The sequence below is a fragment of the Hyla sarda genome (assembly GCF_029499605.1).
Source record: "Hyla sarda isolate aHylSar1 chromosome 1 unlocalized genomic scaffold, aHylSar1.hap1 SUPER_1_unloc_25, whole genome shotgun sequence".
Taxonomy (NCBI): Eukaryota; Metazoa; Chordata; class Amphibia; order Anura; family Hylidae; genus Hyla; species Hyla sarda.
In genome coordinates, this window is record NW_026607587.1 from 96,303 (window position 1) to 115,415 (window position 19,113).

The 19,113-nt window shown below is 45.3% G+C and overlaps 1 pseudogene; it reads right to left on the reverse strand.

The window, feature by feature from the left end:
- Positions 1–4,438: 4,438 nt before the first annotated feature.
- On the reverse strand, positions 4,439–15,342 carry LOC130298151 (gastrula zinc finger protein XlCGF26.1-like; annotated as a pseudogene).
- Positions 15,343–19,113: the final 3,771 nt, after the last annotated feature.

Sequence of the window (19,113 nt, forward strand, 5' to 3'; positions counted from 1 at the left end):
TTCCATCCTTTTATTATTCCATCCTTCTATCCTTCCATCCTTCCATATTTCTATTTTTCCATCCTTCCATCCTTCTATCCTTCCATCCGTCTATCCTTCCATCCTTCCATCCGTCTATCCTTCCATCCTTCCATCCTTCCATCCTTCTTTCCTTCCATCCTTCCATCCAGCGAGCTGACTCATCCCATTCACCATTACTGACCTCCTGACACTTCTACTTCATGGTTACTATAGAAGAATCTTTAACCCCATCAGGACCAGGCCCCCTTTATGTTGTGATAACTTCAGGACACTTTAACCTATCAAAGTGATTGTGAGATAGTTTTTTCCTGATATATTTACTTAATGTTAGTGGTAAATTTTGGTCACTGAATTCTGCATTTTTGTTTTAAAACTCCAAAATTCCAGCAAAAGTTCTAAAATCTATCATTTTTCTGAATTCCAGATTCTCTGTTTGTAACAAAGATAAATCATGTGACATAAATTATTCATTCACATTTACATGATGTCTTTTATATGTTGGTCTCATTTCTTAAATGTTCTTTAAATTTTTTAGGACATTACTGGGATTAGAAAATGTCAAAACCAGATCTTTTTAGGGACCAGCACAGTTCGGAAGTAGATTTGAGGGGCCTGAATGTAAGAATCCCCTATAAATCCCCCATTATAAAAAAAAAAACTGCACCCCTCAACGTAATCAAAATGACATTTGGGAAGCTTATTAAAGGGGCACTACCCGGGGAAACTTTTTTTTAAACCAACTGGAGCCAGAAACAGATTTGTAAATCACTTCTATTAAAAAATCTTAAACAATTCTTTTCTTTTGGGAACACAGAGCTCTCTGCTGACATCATGACCACAGTGCTCTCTGCTGACATATCTGTCCATTTTAGGAACTGTCCAGAGCAGAAGAAAATCCCCATAGCAAACATATGCTGCTCTGGACAGTTCCTAAAATGGACAGAGATGTCAGCAGAGAGCACTGTGCTTGTGATGTCAGCAGAAAGCTCTGTGTTCCCAAAAGAAAATAATTTCCTCTGTAGTATTCAGCAGCTAATAAGTACTGAAAGGATTAAGATTTTTTAATAGAAGTAATTTACAAATCTGTTTAACTTTCTGGCACCAGTTGATAAAAGAAAAAAAAAAAAAAAAAGGACCGGGGGTTTTTCCGTTTTTGCATTTTAATTGTTTCCTCCTTACACTTAAAAAATCATAACCCTTTAAATTTTGCACCTAAAAATCCATATTATGGCTTATTTTTTGCGCCACCAATTCTACCTTGCAGTGACATTAGTAATTTTACCCAAAAATCTACAGCAAAACGGAAAAAAAATCATTGTGGGACAAAATTGAAGAAAAAAAGCCATTTTGTAAATTTTGGGGGCTTCCGTTTCTGCGCAGTGCATATTTCGGTAAAAATTACACCTTATCATTATTCTGTAGGTCCATACGGTTATAATGATCCCCTACTTATATAGGTAAGTAGAAAAAAGTAGAAAGAGTTATATGTTTAAAATTCTCATCTTCTGACCCCTATAACTTTTTTATTTTTCCACCTATGGGGCGGTATGAGGGCTCATTTTTTGCGCCGTGATCTGAAGTTTTTATCGGTACCATTTTTGTATTGATCGGACTTTTTGATCGCTTTTTATTAATTTTTACATGATATAAAAAGTGACCATAAAAACGCTATTTAGGACTTTGGAATTTTTTTGCGCGTACGCCATTGACCGTGCGGTTTAATTAATGAAATATTTTTATAGCTTGTCCATTTCCATACACGGCGATACCACATATGTTTATTTTTATTTTCATTTACACTGTTTTTTTTTTATGGGAAAAGGGGGGGGGTGATTCTTATTTTTATTGAGGAAGGGGTTAAATGATCTTTATTAACTTTTTTTCCACACTTTTTTTTTTTTTCAGTGTTATAGCTCCCTCTAGTAGCTATAACACTGCACACACTGATCTGCTAAACAGATCACTACCATGCATTAACATGACAATGATCAGTGTTATCGGCAGTCGATTGGCCTGGATTTCAGGCTTGGAGCAATCAATCGCCGATCAGACGCACCGGAGGCAGGTAAGGGACCCTCTGCTCACGTTCTAGCTGATCAGGACATTGCGATTTCACCGCGATGGTGCTGATCAGCCCGACTGAGCTGCCAGGAGTGTATTTTTGTTACTTTAATAGCACACGGCACAATGATCAGTGCCGCACGCTGTTAGCCCAGGTTTTCATTAGACACCAGGATCGACCCGCTATGATGCGGGGTCACAGTAACTGGGACCGGGCGCAGGGCATACAGGTACGCCCTGCATCCTTAAGAGGTTAAAAGCCTTCCTTACTGTGTGTGGGTACTATGATAGTTCTGACTGATAATGAAGCGAAAGCGCTGGAAACAGGCAAAGGAAGCTGAGTGATGGAAAATATGGATAAGCTGGAAAGCGAGCGAGATAATGTTCAAATTAATTGGTGGTACTCAAATACACACATTATATATATATATAATATATATATGCAAATACCATAACTACTATGCTACGATGTGTAGGTTTAAAGGGGTACTCCGGCGCTAAGACATCTTATCCCCTATCCAAAGGACAGGGGATAAGATGCCTGATCGCGGAGGTCCCATTGCTGGTCTTGCACGCGTGATCTTGCACCCCGTTACCATCAGTCCCCGGAGCGTGTTCACTCCGGGTCTGATAACTCGCGACTGGCACGGGTCCGGAGTATTGTGATGTCGCAACCCGGCCCCCGTGTGCCATCACGCTCCGCCCCCTCAATGCAAGCCTATGGGAGGGGGCGTGACAGCTGTCAGTTGATGACTGCCGATCACGGGGCCGGAGTATTGTGACGTCACGGCCCCGCCCCTGTGTGACATCACGCTCCGCCCCCTCAATGCAAGCCTATGGGAGGGGGCGTGACAGCTGTCAGTCGATGACTGACGATCACGGGGCCGGAGTATTGTGACGTCACGGCCCGCCTCTGTGTGACATCACGCTCCGCCCCCTCAATGCAAGCCTATGGGATGGGGCGTGACAGCTGTCACGCCCCCTCCCATAGGCTTGCATTGAGGGGGAGAGGCGTGACGTCACACGGGGGCAGGGCCGTGATGTCACAATGCTCAGGCCCCGTGATCGCCAGTCATCAAACCCGGAGTGAACATGCTTCGGGAACTGATTGTAACGGGGTGCTGCGTGCAAGATCACGGAGGTCCCCAGTGGCGGGACCCCTGCGTTCAGGCATCTTATCCCCTGGGGATAAGATGTCTTAGCGCTGGAGTACCCCTTTAAATTAAAAGTAATTGTGACCCAAAATAAAACTGATGCTCCCTGTGATGAAGGATTTGTGTGTCTCAGGCATTAGGAGATCTATAGATAAAGTGGCTCTTATGGCATCAATACCCAACTTGTGCGGAATTTTTGAGTATAATGCAGCCATATGGCCCATGTGTAATCCGGTTTCCACTCCCTTAATCACATAAGGGGTGTCCTTCAAATACCATGGTCATGTGATTACATGCTGTTGTAGGAGTGTATCGATGTATTGCGATAGATTACTGGTGACGGATCTTCGCCCTGAAATGATAGGAACCATTAGTGGGACCATTTTGGAGTACATGGGACATTCTTATCACTTTTTATTTTAGTTTTACAGAGGCGGCATTGATATAAAGCCATACGTTTGGCAAGGTTTATATAATTGTTTTTTATGGCGTTCATCGTGCGAGTTGAACACTGTGATAGTTTTATTCCTTGGGTTGTGACGGACACCGTAATACCAAATATGCGTATAGAATTTTTGGGGGGAGGGAAAGGGAGATTGTGCATGTTTATTTATTTTTTATTTATTTTTTATTTATTTATTGTATTTATTTTTTTTTTTTACTTGATTTTCCTTTTTTTTTTTGCTGTCCCACTTGGGGACCTGACACATACAATAAATATTATTATGAGTGTTTCACTGATACGCATAGCAGATTAGCCTGATCGGCTTCCATATCCAGGTACCCAAAGGCCATTCAGAGGTCTCTGGTTGTCATGGCTACCAATGAGACCCCGCAAGGAGACGGAACAAACACAATATGACCAAAATCCTGTGTGTGACCCCGGCCTAAGGGTTATTGGTGACAACACAGAAGTGTCCTGATCCTGATAGGACAGAAGTGACACATGAGATACAATCAGTAATATTTCTAATGGAAATGAGGCCGAGGTAATACATAGTAATCACCAATCATTATCATCCATAGAAATCATCCAATCATACTGTAGTGTAGAGCTACAAGTCACTACTAAATGATACACAATAGCATTACATATTACTTCTCATTACCGTTATTTACCTACAAAGGTCACATGACCCCAGGTGCTGATGACCAAGAGAGGATGTTGGCTTTAGCTTCTGCTTAGGTTTCATTAGGAAGTTTATTTGAGGGTTAATTCTCACATCAGAACTTAGAAACATCACATTTTACTGTTACCTGAGATCTCAGATTTCCATTCTCCATATTATTATATTTTTATCATTTATTATTTCATCTATCAGTCTCCAGGGGGACTTCTCTCATGTCTAGAAAGTTGTGATTTAGTTTTAAAACATTTCCCACATTCTGAACATGAATATGGTTTCTCTCCTGTGTGAGTTCTCTCATGTATAACAAGGTTTGCTTTACTTGTAAAACATTTCCCACATTCAGAACATGAATATGGCTTCTCCCTTGTGTGAATTCTCTCATGTGTAAGAAGATTTCCTTTATCTGTAAAACATTTCCCACATTCTGAACATGAATATGGCTTCTCTCCAGTGTGAATTCTCTCATGTAAAACAAGAGTTGATTTTTGTCTAAAGTATTTTCCACATTCTGAACATGAATATGGCTTCTCTCCTGTGTGAATTCTCTCATGTTTAACAAGATCAGATTTAGTTGTAAAACATTTGTCACATTCTGAACACGAAAATGGCTTATCTCCAGTGTGAATTATCTCATGATTAGAGAGGTTTGATTTACTTTTAAAACATTTCCCACATTCTGAACATGAATATGGCTTCTCTCCTGTGTGAATTCTCTCATGTTTAACAAGATCAGATTTAGTTGTAAAACATTTGTCACATTCTGAACACGAAAATGGCTTATCTCCAGTGTGAATTATCTCATGATTAGAGAGGTTTGATTTACTTATAAAACATTTCCCACATTCTGAACATGAATATGACTTCTCTCCTGTGTGAATTCTCTCATGTACAACAAGAGTGGATTTTTGGCTAAAGTATTTCCCACATTCTGAACATGAATATTGCTTCTCTCCTGTGTGAATTCTCTCATGTATATCAAGTTTTGATTTTTGTAAAAAGCATTTCCCACATTATGAACATGAATATGGCTTCTCTCCTGTGTGAATTCTCTCATGTTTAACAAGTTCAGATTTAGTTGTAAAACATTTGTCACATTCTGAACACGAAAATGGCTTATCTCCAGTGTGAATTATCTCATGATTAGAGAGGTTTGATTTACTTATAAAACATTTCCCACATTCTGAACATGAATATGGCTTCTCTCCTGTGTGAATTCGCTCATGTTCAACAAGATTGCCTTTGCATTTAAAACATTTCCCTCATACTGAACATGAATATGGCTTCTCTCCTGTGTGAATTCTCTCATGTACAACAAGAGTTGATTTTTGGCTAAAGTATTTCCCACATTCTGAACACGAATACGGCTTCTCTCCTGTGTGAATTCTCTCATGTATATCATGTTTTGATTTTTGTAAAAAGCATTCCCCACATTCCTCACAATTTAAACCTTTCCCTCCTTTCTGCTCTGTCCTTGTGGTAACAATGTGTGGTTGGTCAGGAGAAGGTTCCTCATGATCAGGTGGATTATTATAGGATAGATCTGGATGGACATTAGGGGTAAGGAGGTCTTCTCCTGAGGAGCGCTCCATCATATCTTCATCTTCTCCTTTATCATTCAGGGATAACATGAAGTTTCCCTCAGAATTCTTACTGCGATTTTCTGTTGAAACAAAATATTTATTTTGTGTACACCAAAAATATATTTTAAAGTATATCATTTTAAATCATTTGGAATAATCAAATGATTTAAAATGATTTGTCTTATAAAATATATTTCTCCAAGTTTTCTCTGATCTCCGTTCATCACATCTGAGCCCCAAATCCTGATGCTGCCCCTAGTGTTCTACCTGGAGCATGACAGGACCCATAGATGACCTTGGAGAGGATCTCTATATAGTCACCTCCCTCAGGTCCTGACTATACATAACACAGGGGATCACTGGGGCCTGAAGGGTTAATGTAATGTCAGGGCCAGTTTTAGACTTAATGTGGCCCTGGGCAAAATTAAAAGTGGGGCCCCGAAAGCCAAACAAGTCAGTCACATTTAGTTCATTCAGAATGTAGCATGCCAAGAGTGTTGCAAGTTTATTAACCTCTTAAGGACGCAGGGCATACCCTCCCCTGCTATGACGCAGGCTATCAGCCGCCAGGACCCATGTCTAATGCCGTACATAACCGATCGCGGTGATGCCCAGCATTAACCCCTTAGACGTGGTGATAAAAGTTGATCGCCGCGTCTAACGTGAACGTAAAACCGTTCCCGGCAGCTCAGTCGGGCTGTTCGGGACCGCAGCGGTGAAATTGGCTGGATCAGCAGAGCGCCGATAACACTGATCTATGCTATGGCATAGCATTGAATAGTGTATGCAATCAGAAGGTTGCATGTAATGGTCCACTATGGGGAACTAAAAAATGGTGTAAAAAAGGTAAAGAAAAAAAAGGTAATAAATCTGATTTCCCTAATAAAAGTTGGAATCACCCCCCTTTTCCCATAAAAAAATATGTAAACAAAAATAAACATAAACATATGTGGTTTTGCCATGTGCGTAAATGTCTGAACTATAAAAATATAATGATAACTAAACCGCACGGTCAATGGCGTATACGTAAAAAAAATTCCAATATCAAAAAGTCGAAGATTGCGTATTTTGGGTCATTTTGTATACCCTAAAAAAATTTATAAAAAGCGATCAAAAAATCCCTTCAAAACAAAAATGGCACCAGTAAAAACTACAGACCACGGCGCAAAAAAACTGTCCTTATATAGCCCCGTAGGCGGAAAATTAAAAACGTTTTATAGGGGGTCAGAAAATGCCAATTTTAAACATGCTAATTTTGGTGCATATAGTTGTTGTATATTTGTAAATTAGTATAAAAACATAAAACCTACATAAATTGGGTATCCTTGTAACCATATGGACCTACAGAATAAATATGTGTCACTTTTACCGAAATGTGCAACGGAAGATGCTAAAAACTACTTTATTTGTGTGTGGGGGGGGGGGGGGGGATTCCCAGAAAAAATTGTTTTTTTTTTGGTTTCATCATAGATTTCGTGGTGAAATGACTGATTTAGTTACAAAGTAAAATTGGTGGCGCATAAGACAAGCTGTCAGGATCCGGATAGGTGTGCAGCGAGGACACTGGTGGTGGATCCTCTGTGTCAGTGGGGTGATGACGTGGGCCGTACTAGGGGAACGGAGTCTAAGGGGTTACTGGTTTTCACCAGAGCCCGCCGCAAAGCGGGATGGACTTGCAGCGGCAGGTAACCCCAAGGTCGTTCCACCCGATAGCGACTCAACACCAGCTGACGGCTGAGACAGGCGCGGTACAAGGGATAAGGCAAGAGCAAGGTCGGACGTAGCAGAAGGTCAGGGCAGGCAGCAAGGATCGTAGTCAGGGGCAACGGCAGGAGGTCTGGAACACTGGCTTGGAACATACACAAAACGCTTTCACTGGCACAATGGCAACAAGATCCGGCGATACCAGGAAGGGGAAGTGGGTTTTTATAAGGAGGAAACAGGTGCAGGTACTGATTGGGCCAGGTGCCAATCAATGGTGCACTGGCCCTTTAAATCTCAGAGAGCCGGCGCACGCGCACCCTAGGGAGCGGGGTCGTGCGCGCCGGGACTGAGCCGACAGAGGACGGGGCAGGTGAGGAGATTGGGATGCGAGCCGCGGGCGGGCGTGTCCCGCTACGCGGGTCGCATCCCCGCCGGTGACACTAGTGCAGCGCTCCCGGTCAGCGGGTCTGACCGGGGCGCTGCACGGAGGTAAACGCCGCGAGCCCTCCGGGGAGGAGCAGGGACCCGGAGCGCTCGGCGTAACACAAGCCCTCGTATGGGTCTGTAGGTGGAAAACTGAAAGTGTTATGATTTTTAGAAGGCGAGGAGGAAAAAACAAAAGTGCAAAAACAGAAAAACGCTGAGTCCGGAAAGGGTTAAAAGATCAGCAGCACAAGCCACAAAGCGTATATGTCCCTGTGGACGCACACTATTTTCGCTACACACACACAATACCGCTATAGTGTTCCTGAGTAAAAACCCCGATACATAGAGCAATATTCTCACATACAGTAACACATAGTGGTAGATACCCGCAATACGCTGGCACCCTGCGGACCGAATGAGGCCGGGTTCACATAAATAAGGCGGGCACCGGAGGGAAACTGATGCTACAACTGATCCCGTTCATCTCAAAAGGACAGTTCACAATCATTCAGCGTCTTCATTTTGACGCCGGATGGTTGGACACATCGGAGTGAGAAGTTTGGATTACACCCCCTGAAATACACTACTGTGTGTGTATATTATAGGAAAGAAAAAGTATACAGTGACCCCCCCCCCCCCGACCTACGATGGCCCCGACATACGATCATTTCAGCATACGATCACTCTCAGAGACCATCACATGGTGAAGGCAGCATCAACATACGATGCTTTTGTATGTCGGGGCCATCGCATAAACGTCTATCCTCCAGCGCAGACTGCTTCAGCTACCACCGGATAGCCGTTTACGGTGCCCCGTGTGGTCCGCTGACGATCACTTACCTGTCCTCGGGGCTCCGGCGCGTCCTCTTCGGGATCCCCTGCATCGTTGGCGCTCTCCATCGTCGTCATCACATCGTCCCGTCATCCAATAGGAGCGGTGTGCGTAGCGACGTGATGGCGGCGACGGAGAGCGAGGATGCCGGGGAAGCAGAGGCCTTGCCGGAGCGTCGGGGACACCTCGGGGACGCGGCGACAGCGATGGACGGTGACATCCAGGGCAGCGGTGACGAGTGGTGACGGTCCGGAGCGGCGGACTTCCTATACCAGTGGTCTTCAACCTGCGGACCTCCAGATGTTGCAAAACTACAACACCCAGCATGCCCGGACAGCCGTTGGCTGTCCGGGCATGCTGGGTGTTGTAGTTTTGGAACATCTGGAGGTCCGCAGGTTGTAGACCACTGTCCTATACTTTACATTGCACGGATCCCTCAACATACGATGGTTTCAACAAACGATGGTCCATTTGGAACGGATTACCATTGTATGTTGAGGGATCACTGTATGTATATTTCCCAACCAGGGTGCCACCAGCTGTTGCAAAACTACAACTCTCAGCATGCCGGGATTTGTAGTATTCCAACAGCTGGAGGCACCCTGGTTGCGAAACATTGATATATACACACACATGCAGAAATCAGTGTTTCCCAATCAGGGTGCCTCCAGCTATTGCAAATTGTCAACCCCTTGGGGACGGAGGGTTTTCCAGTTTTTGCACTTTCGTTTTTTCCTCCTCACCTTTAAAAAATCTTAACCCTTTCAATTTTCCACCTAAAATCCATATGATTGCTTATCTTTTGCGCCACCAATTCTACTTTGCAGTGACATCAGTCATTTTACCCAAAAATCTATGCGAAACGGAAAAAAAAATCATTGTGCGACAAAATTGAAGAAAAAATTTAATTTTGTAAATTTTGGGGACTTCCGTTTCTACGTAGTACATTTTTCGGTAAAAATTACACCTTATCATTATTCTGTAGGTCCATATGGTTATAATGATCCCCGACTTATATAGGTGATTTTGTCGCACTTCTGAAAAAAATCATAACTACATGCAGGAAAATGTATACGTTTAAAATTGTCATCTTCTGACCCCTATAACTTTTTAATTTTTCCGTATATGGGGCGGTATGAGGACTCATTTTTTGCGCTGTGATCTGAAGTTTTAATCAGTACCATTTTTGTACTGATTGGACTTTTTGATCACTTTTTATTCATTTTTTCATGGTATAAAAAGTGACCATAAATACACTATTTTGGACTTTGGAATTTTTTTGCGCGTACGCCATTGACCGTGCGGTTTAATTAATGATATATTTTTATAATTTGGACATTTCCGCACGCGGCGATACCATATATGTTCATTTTTATTTACAAGGTTTTTTTTTATGGGAAAAGGGGGGCGACTGAAACTTTTATCGAGCCGATCCCGAACAGCCCCTTGAGCTAACCGGTAATGTTTTATTTTCACTTTAGACGCGGCGTTCAACGTCGTGTCTAAAGGGTTAATAGTGTGCAGCACTGCGATCAGCCACGGGTCCCGACCATGGCGTGGCCCCACGTTATAGAAAGGGAGTGGACAGAGGGCGTATAGGTACGCCCTCTGTCCCCAACAGGTTGAAGGAGCCTCTCACTGCTAGCACAATGTGAATGAACTCTGCAGCAAGGCTCAGTGAAATTATAACATACCTGGGGTAACACCTCCTGGCATTATTACATACCTGGGGTAACACCTCCTGGCATTATTACATACCTGGGGTAACACCTCCTGGAATTATTACATACCTGGGGTAACACCTCCTGGCATTATTACATACCTGGGGTAACACCTCCTGGAATTATTACATACCTGGGACAACACCTCCTGGAATTATTACATACCTGGGGTAACACCTCCTGGCATTATTACATACCTGGGGTAACACCTCCTGGAATTTCCTCCTTCACTTCTCTCATACACGGGTGATGGCCTCTCATCCTCTCTTCTTCATCTTCCACTTTATTATTAGTCAGATCTCCCCCCTGATGTGACATATAGAACAATTCACTACAATACAGCAGACACGAGGAGCAACAGAGACCCCCAAAATCTACCCCCATATCTATGACTGCAGGACCCCCCTATAGAGATATAGGATCAGCCTCATCTACCTGATGCTTCTCTGGGACATTTCCCTCTGGACAGTCCTGGGAATACAGAGGACGGGGACACCTCTCGGGTGGATTTCTATCAATGATTCCATCTGTAGGGAACACACAGGGAATGAATACATCAGTGCTGGCTAGATTTCTGTGAAACTAGGTAATCAGTGTGATATATATATATATATATTTATATATATATATATATATATATATATATATATATGTCTCTTCTTACCTTGTGATGTGAGGGGCCGGTGATCCTCCATCATGACTATGTCCTGGTGCAGATCCTTGTGTCCTTCTACATACTCCCACTCCTCCATGGAGAAATAGACCGCCACATCCTGACACCTTATAGGAACCTGACACACAATGATACAGTCATCACCAGACCCCTCCATTACTGTATAATGTCCCAGCAGTGTCACCTCTCTAATCATCACCAGACCCCTCCATTGCTGTATAATGTCCCAGCAGTGTCACCTCTCCAGTCATCACCAGAGCCCTCCATTACTGTATAATGTCCCAGCAGTGTCACCTCTCTAATCATCACCAGACCCCTCCATTACTGTATAATGTCCCAGCACTGTCACCTCTCCAGTCATCACCAGACCCCTCCATTACTGTATAATGTCCCAGCAGTGTCACCTCTCTAATCATCCCCAGACCCCTCCATTACTGTATAATGTCCCAGCAGTGTCACCTCTCCAGTCATCACCAGACCCCTCCATTACTGTAAATGTCCCAGCAGTGTCACCTCTCTAATCATCACCAGACCCCTCCATTACTGTATAATGTCCTAGCAGTGTCACCTCTCCAGAGTCATCACCAGACCCCTCCATTACTGTATAATGTCCCAGCAGTGTCACCTCTCCAGTCATCACCAGACCCCTCCATTACTGTATAATGTCCCAGCAGTGTCACCTCTCTAATCATCACCAGACCCCTCCATTACTGTATAATGTACCATCAGTGTCACCTCTCCAGTCATCACTAGACCCCTCCATTACTGTATAATGTCCCAGCAGTGTCACCTCTCTAATCATCACCAGACCCCTCCATTACTGTATAATGTCCCAGCAGGGTCACCTCTCCAGTAATCACCAGACCCCTCCATTACTGTATAATGTCCCAGCAGGGTAACCTCTCCAGCCATCCCCAGACCCCTCCATTACTGTATAATGTCCCAGCAGTGTCACCTCTCCAGTCATCACCAGACCCCTCCATTACTGTATAATGTCCCAGCAGTGTCACCTCTCCAGTCATCACCAGACCCCTCCATTACTGTATAATGTCTCAGCAGTGTCACCTCTCCAGTCATCACCAGACCCCTTCATTACTGTATAATGTCCCAGCAGTGTCACCTCTCTTATCATCACCAGACCCCTCCGTTACTGTATAATGTCCCAGCAGTGTCACCTCTCCAGCCATCACCAGACCCCTCCATTACTGTATAATGTCCCAGCAGTGTCACCTCTCCAGTCATCACCAGACCCCTCCATTACTGTATAATGTCCCAGCAGTGTCACCTCTCCAGTCATCACCAGACCCCTCCATTACTGTATAATGTCCCAGTAGTGTCACCTCTCCAGTCATCACTAGACCCCTCCATTACTGTATAATGTCCCCGCAGTGTCACCTCTCCAGTCATCACCAGACCCCTCCATTACTGTATAATGTCCCAGCAGTATCACCTCTAGTCATCACCAGACTCCTCCATTACTGTATAATGTCCCAGCAGTGTCACCTCTCCAGTCATCACCAGATCCCTCCATTACTGTATAATGTCCCAGCAGTGTCACCTCTCCAGTCATCACCAAACCCCTCCATTACTGTATAATGTCCCAGCAGTGTCACCTCTGCAGTCATCACCAGACCCCTCCATTACTGTATAATGTCCCAGCAGTGTCACCTCTCCAGTCATCACCAGACCCCTCCGTTACTGTATAATGTCCCAGCAGTGTCACCTCTCCAGTCATCACCATCCCCCTCCATTACTGTATAATGTCCCAGCAGTGTCACCTCTCCAGTCATCACCAGACCCCTCCATTACTGTATAATGTCCCAGCAGTGTCACCTCTCCAGTCATCACCAGACCCCTTCATTACTGTATAATATCCCAGCAGTGTCACCTCTCCAGTCATCACATGACCCCTCCATTACTGTATAATGTCCCAGCAGTGTCACCTCTCCAGTCATCACCAGACCCCTCCATTACTGTATAATGTCCCAGCAGTGTCACCTCTCCAGTCATCACCAGACCCCTACATTACTGTATAATGTCCCAGCAGTGTCACCTCTCCAGTTATCACGAGACCCCTCCATTACTGTATAATGTCCCAGCAGTGTCACCTCTCCAGTCATCACCAGACCCCTCCATTACTGTATAATGTCCCAGCAGTATCACCTCTAGTCATCACCAGACTCCTCCATTACTGTATAATGTCCCAGCAGTGTCACCTCTCCAGTCATCACCAGATCCCTCCATTACTGTATAATGTCCCAGCAGTGTCACCTCTCCAGTCATCACCAAACCCCTCCATTACTGTATAATGTCCCAGCAGTGTCACCTCTGCAGTCATCACCAGACCCCTCCATTACTGTATAATGTCCCAGCAGTTTCACCTCTCCAGTCATCACCAGACCCCTCCGTTACTGTATAATGTCCCAGCAGTGTCACCTCTCCAGTCATCACCATCCCCCTCCATTACTGTATAATGTCCCAGCAGTGTCACCTCTCCAGTCATCACCAGACCCCTCCATTACTGTATAATGTCCCAGCAGTGTCACCTCTCCAGTCATCACCAGACCCCTTCATTACTGTATAATATCCCAGCAGTGTCACCTCTCCAGTCATCACATGACCCCTCCATTACTGTATAATGTCCCAGCAGTGTCACCTCTCCAGTCATCACCAGACCCCTCCATTACTGTATAATGTCCCAGCAGTGTCACCTCTCCAGTCATCACCAGACCCCTACATTACTGTATAATGTCCCAGCAGTGTCACCTCTCCAGTTATCACGAGACCCCTCCATTACTGTATAATGTCCCAGCAGTGTCACCTCTCCAGTCATCACCAGACCCCTCCACCAGACCCCTCCATTACATATGTGAGAAACACACTGTAACAAACCTCCTCCTCATGTAATCTCCTCTAATAAGTCTGGTGAAGACCAGTAGCAGAAAGCCGGACCCTGTCATAGTGTCTATGCAGGCAGATATTTGGGGTTAAATAAGTGTTAATGTCTGTTTTTCTACTCAGTATGGTACCGTGAGTTACAAGATGGCAATAGAGCCCTCCTTGGAGTATGATTTAGTACTGGGGACGGTTTTTCCATTTTTTCAGCAGTTATGGGACGATAGTGAATTGAAAGAAGTCTGCGAGTAAGTGCTATTTTCTCATTCAGAAATTCCCTTCTGAGACACCATTTTTTCTAATTGGTACATTCTTCAGAATGACCCGGATATAAAAGATATCACAGCTATCAAACCTATTGTCAAGTACAGGAAAAACACCACGATAAGAGATAACTTAAAAAAGAAGAAAGATAAAAGATGTCAAGATTTACAGCATACCTGGTTGAAAGATCCTAGTTTGATAGAGAATCACGCATGCGGATCCTGCTCGTTCTGTAATATGAATCTGAAACAAAAGGAAATTAAATTGGGGAGGCAAACTATAAAAGTAAAAGATGTACTGTAGGTCTAAATTCGTGGTGTATTGTATGGTCCTGTACATGTGGCCAATATTATATTGGTAAAACTGTGCTTCCATTGTTCCATAGAATACGCGAGCACGTAAATTCGTTGCAAACCCAGAAAGGAGCAACTACCCGTTGATCTTCTCGGGAAGCGCACCATCTAGTCGCCCTCCTGTGGCTCATGTGTATTTCCGGAGTATCGGAGTGTTGGATTGCCGAATGTGTCTGCAGACTTTAGGACACAGTGTGTGATTGGCGTTGCCGACTTACTTTCTCTTGGATTACAGTGAATTGAAAGAAGTCTGCGAGTGAGCAGAGAGACAGCGAGAAACTGTCCGGGAACTACCCTGAGGCCCAAGGGGCCAAGATCCTGGCAAAGGGGACGACAACTCCTAAAGGAGGAGAAGAGTCGGAACGAGTCAGCTTGAAAGAAGAGACAGGCCAAGGACACGTGACTGTCAGAGGACAAGAGAATGTCTCAAGGTCCAGCAGCGAGAGTGAGGAGACTGCTGTAAGTAAGAGATCTCGGAAAAAATGAGCTGGTCTTGGTAAGAAAAGGGAGCAGAGCCAGAACCTTGAAGAAACCTTACAGATGATTTCTGCTAAACTGGCCGACGCTATGGAAGTCTATGGGGGGGGGCGTGACGGGCGTCACGCCCCCTCCCATAGACTTCTATAGCGGGGGGTAACATCACACGGTGGCAGAGTTGTGAAGTCCCGATACTCCGGCCCCGTGGTCACCACCCGGCTGTTTGTGAGCTGGCACTGCGGCGTGCGGCTCTAACAGGTGGGTGGCGAATACAAGATTGCGGGGATCCCCAGCAGCGGGACCCCCACAGTGAGACATCTTATCCCCTATCCTTTGGATAGGGGATAAGATGTCTCAGGGCCGGAGTACCCCTTTAAGTCTCACGCAGCTACCTTGGATTCACTGGGAACGCAGCTCTCCGAACAAGAGGCTCAGCTAAAAGTCTGCAAGCAGAAAGTGTCCAAGATGGCCAGCTGAGTAAAGACAATCGGGGAGATTTATCAAAACCTGTGCAGAGGAAAAGTTGGCTAATTGCCCATAGTAACCAAACAGGTCACTTCTTTCATTTTGCAGAGGCCTTGTCAAAAATATAAGAAAGGATCTGATTGGTTGCTATGGGCAACTGGGCAACTTTTCCTCTGCACAGGTTTTGATAAATCTCCCCCAATGAGCAGATGAGAGAACAACTGCTGTCCCTGGAGGATACTGTCAAAAAAGAGTGAGCAGCAGAAAAATGAAGGTCCTAGCAGAGACCAAGCTGTAGCAGAACTGGATAAATAGAAGTTAAAAGTGTCAGATGGAAACTGAGGCCAAATCCACAGCCATCTGTGTTGAAGAAGAAAGACTGCTTATGGGGCAAAAGCTGCTGGAGACGGCGATGCTTACTCTATAAGCAATGCACTCAAGAAGTAGAAGAGTCTGAAAACCATGAGAAGAAGCCATAGGAGAAGTCCTCTGAAGCTGAGACTAAGGTGAAACCCTATGAGAGGTCCCCTGAAGCTGAGACTGAGGTGAAACCCTATGAGAGGTCCTCTGAAGCTGAGACTGAGGTGAAACCCTATGAGAGGTCCTCTGAAGCTGAGACTGAGTTGAAACCCCATGAGATGTCCTCTGAAGCTGAGACTGAGGTGAGACCCTATGAGAGGTCCTCTGAAGCTGAGACTGAGGTGAAACCCTATGAGAGGTCCTCTGAAGCTGAGACTGAGGTGAAACCCTATGAGAGGTCTTCTGAAGCTGAGACTGAGTTGAAACCCTATGAGAGGTCCTCTGAAGCTGAGACTGAGTTGAAACCCTATGAGATGTCCTCTGAAGCTGAGACTGAGGTGAAACCCTATGAGAGGTCCTCTTAAGCTGAGACTGAGGTGAAACCCTATGAGAGGTCCTCTAAAGCTGAGACTGAGTTGAAACCCTATGAGAGGTCCTCTCAAGCTGAGACTGAGGTGAAACCCTATGAGAGGTCATCTGAAGCTGAGACTGAGTTGAAACCCTATGAGATGTCCTCTGAAGCTGAGACTGAGGTGAAACCCTATGAGAGGTCCTCTGAAGCTGAGACTGAGGTGAAACCCTATGAGAGGTCCTCTGAAGCAGAGACTGAGTTAAAACCCTATGAGAGGTCCTCTGAAGCTGAGACTGAGGTGAAACCCTATGAGAGGTCCTATGAAGCTGAGACTGAGGTGAAACCCTATGAGAGGTCCTCTGAAGCTGAGACTGAGTTGAAACCCTGAGAGGTCCTCTGAAGCTGAGACTGAGGTGAAACCCTATGAGAGGTCCTCTGAAGCTGAGACTGAGTTGAAACCCTGAGAGGTCCTCTGAAGATGAGACTGAGTTGAAACCCTATGAGAGGTCCTCTGAAGCTGAGACTGAGGTGAAACTCTATGAGAGGTCCTCTGAAGCTGAGACTGAGGTGAAACCCTATGAGATACCCTCTGAAGCTGAGACTGAGGTAAAACCCTATGAGAAGTCCTCTGAAGCTGAGACTGAGTTGAAACCCTATGAGAGGTCCTCTGAAGATGAGACTGAGGTAATACCCAATGAAAGGTCCTCTGAAGCTGCAGAGATGTTGACATTTGATGCTGAAAATGCTGAGGCAGAGAAGTTCTCCGAGGCTGAAGCTCAGAGATAATTGCAGAAGTAAAGTCAGTGTCACATCTGAAGGTGCGGGTGAAGAGAGGCCTGAAGGAGCTAAGAATTCTCAGCCTGCAGATGAGCCTGTGAAGGTCGGTGTCCCTAAAGAAAAGGCTAATGAGAAAACAGAGTCCTTAAAGGGGTTCTCCGCTGCCCTGCCTTCTGGAGCTCCGCTTGCAGTGTCCGGAAGTTTATTACTCCGAACTCTGTGTGCGGGCTTCCATGTTCAAGGCCGCCCCCTCGTGATGTCATGCCCGCCCCCTCGTGACGTCACGCCCACTCCCTCAAGGAAAGTCTATGGGAAGGGGGTGTGACATCCCGAGGGGGCGGGCGTGACATCATAGGGGGCGGCCTCGAACACGGAAGCCCGCACACAGCAAGAGGAGCTCCGGAAGGCAGGGCAACAGAGAACCCCTTTAAAAAGAGGACACTGTGATAGAAGACGGGGTCATGGTAGAAACCCTGAGAGGCGCTTGATTTGTTCCAGAAAACACTGGAAGAAAGTCTGCAGAAGTAGAATTTGGAGAAGAGTCTGTCTGAAGATGGACAGGTGCATTAAAGAGAAGCCCTACAAATGGGTGATACAGGCTCGGTTGGCCATCAGCAAAGTTCGGGCGATGGTCATACCATTGACAGAAGAAGACAAAGGCCGGGAGAATCTGCCTTGTCCGCACCTAGTGTCCAGAGCACTGTGCAGACCACAGTGAAGAACCTGGCTTGGAAAGACGTGACATGAATAGAGCCTTCTACAAGAGATTTGTCAAAAGTGACCAAAAGTCTTGAGCTTGGTGGCTGGTGAAAGTGTGAATGAAAGAAGGGTGCGCCATTGAAGTGGTGCACATAGAATCTGCTGAAGAAGTAGGTCAAGTGCCTCAAAACCTGTTGGACGAAGTTGGTCAAGTAAAAGGAAAGACAGTTGGACACTGTCTTTTCAAGTCAAGTGCTCCTTCCCATTGGTGTGAGCAAAGGGGGGCGGGGGAAGGTGAGATATGTGGCATTGAAACAGGTTTTAAGGCAATGAAAGGGTGTTTTTCAACTCCTTCATCCTAGGTGAGCTAGCAGCGATGCTCATCAGGTGCCTAATTAATGAGGCCGGCAGAAATGTGGGCAGTCTGTATATAAGGAGAGGAAGCACAATAGTCTAGGCTCTCCCCAAAAGACAGCAAGGTGGCTGTGGGGGTAGGCAGGGGTCCTTGTGAGGAGCACACAGCCAGGCGCTGTGAGTGACCCCACAACAGTGAAGTGGACAAGACAAGGAGTCTTAGTACACGCAGCAAGAGAATGCAAACGCGGTGTGTGAACAGTGAGTAAAAGGTTGCAGCAAATTTGTGTTTTAACTCAGAGCATGCTGTATTGTGTAGTTAGTGACTGGACGGTCTAGGATTTTGTTTGTTCCTGTGATATGTTTTTATTTATCCTGCAACCTATATAATAAAGCAGGCAAGGAGCCAGACTGCATAAAGTACTGTTGTTTGCTGCTGAATGAAGTAGAAATGTGTCCTGTGGCTGTGTCAGGGACGATCCCAGAGGGAAATTCCTACATGTGACACACTGGAACAAACCACCTCCTCATGTAATCTCCTTACTACTGGGGCGACACACTGTAACAAACCTCCTGCTCATGTAATCTCCTTACTACTGGGGCGACACACGGTAACAAACCTCCTCCTCATGTAATCTCCTTACTACTGGGGCGAC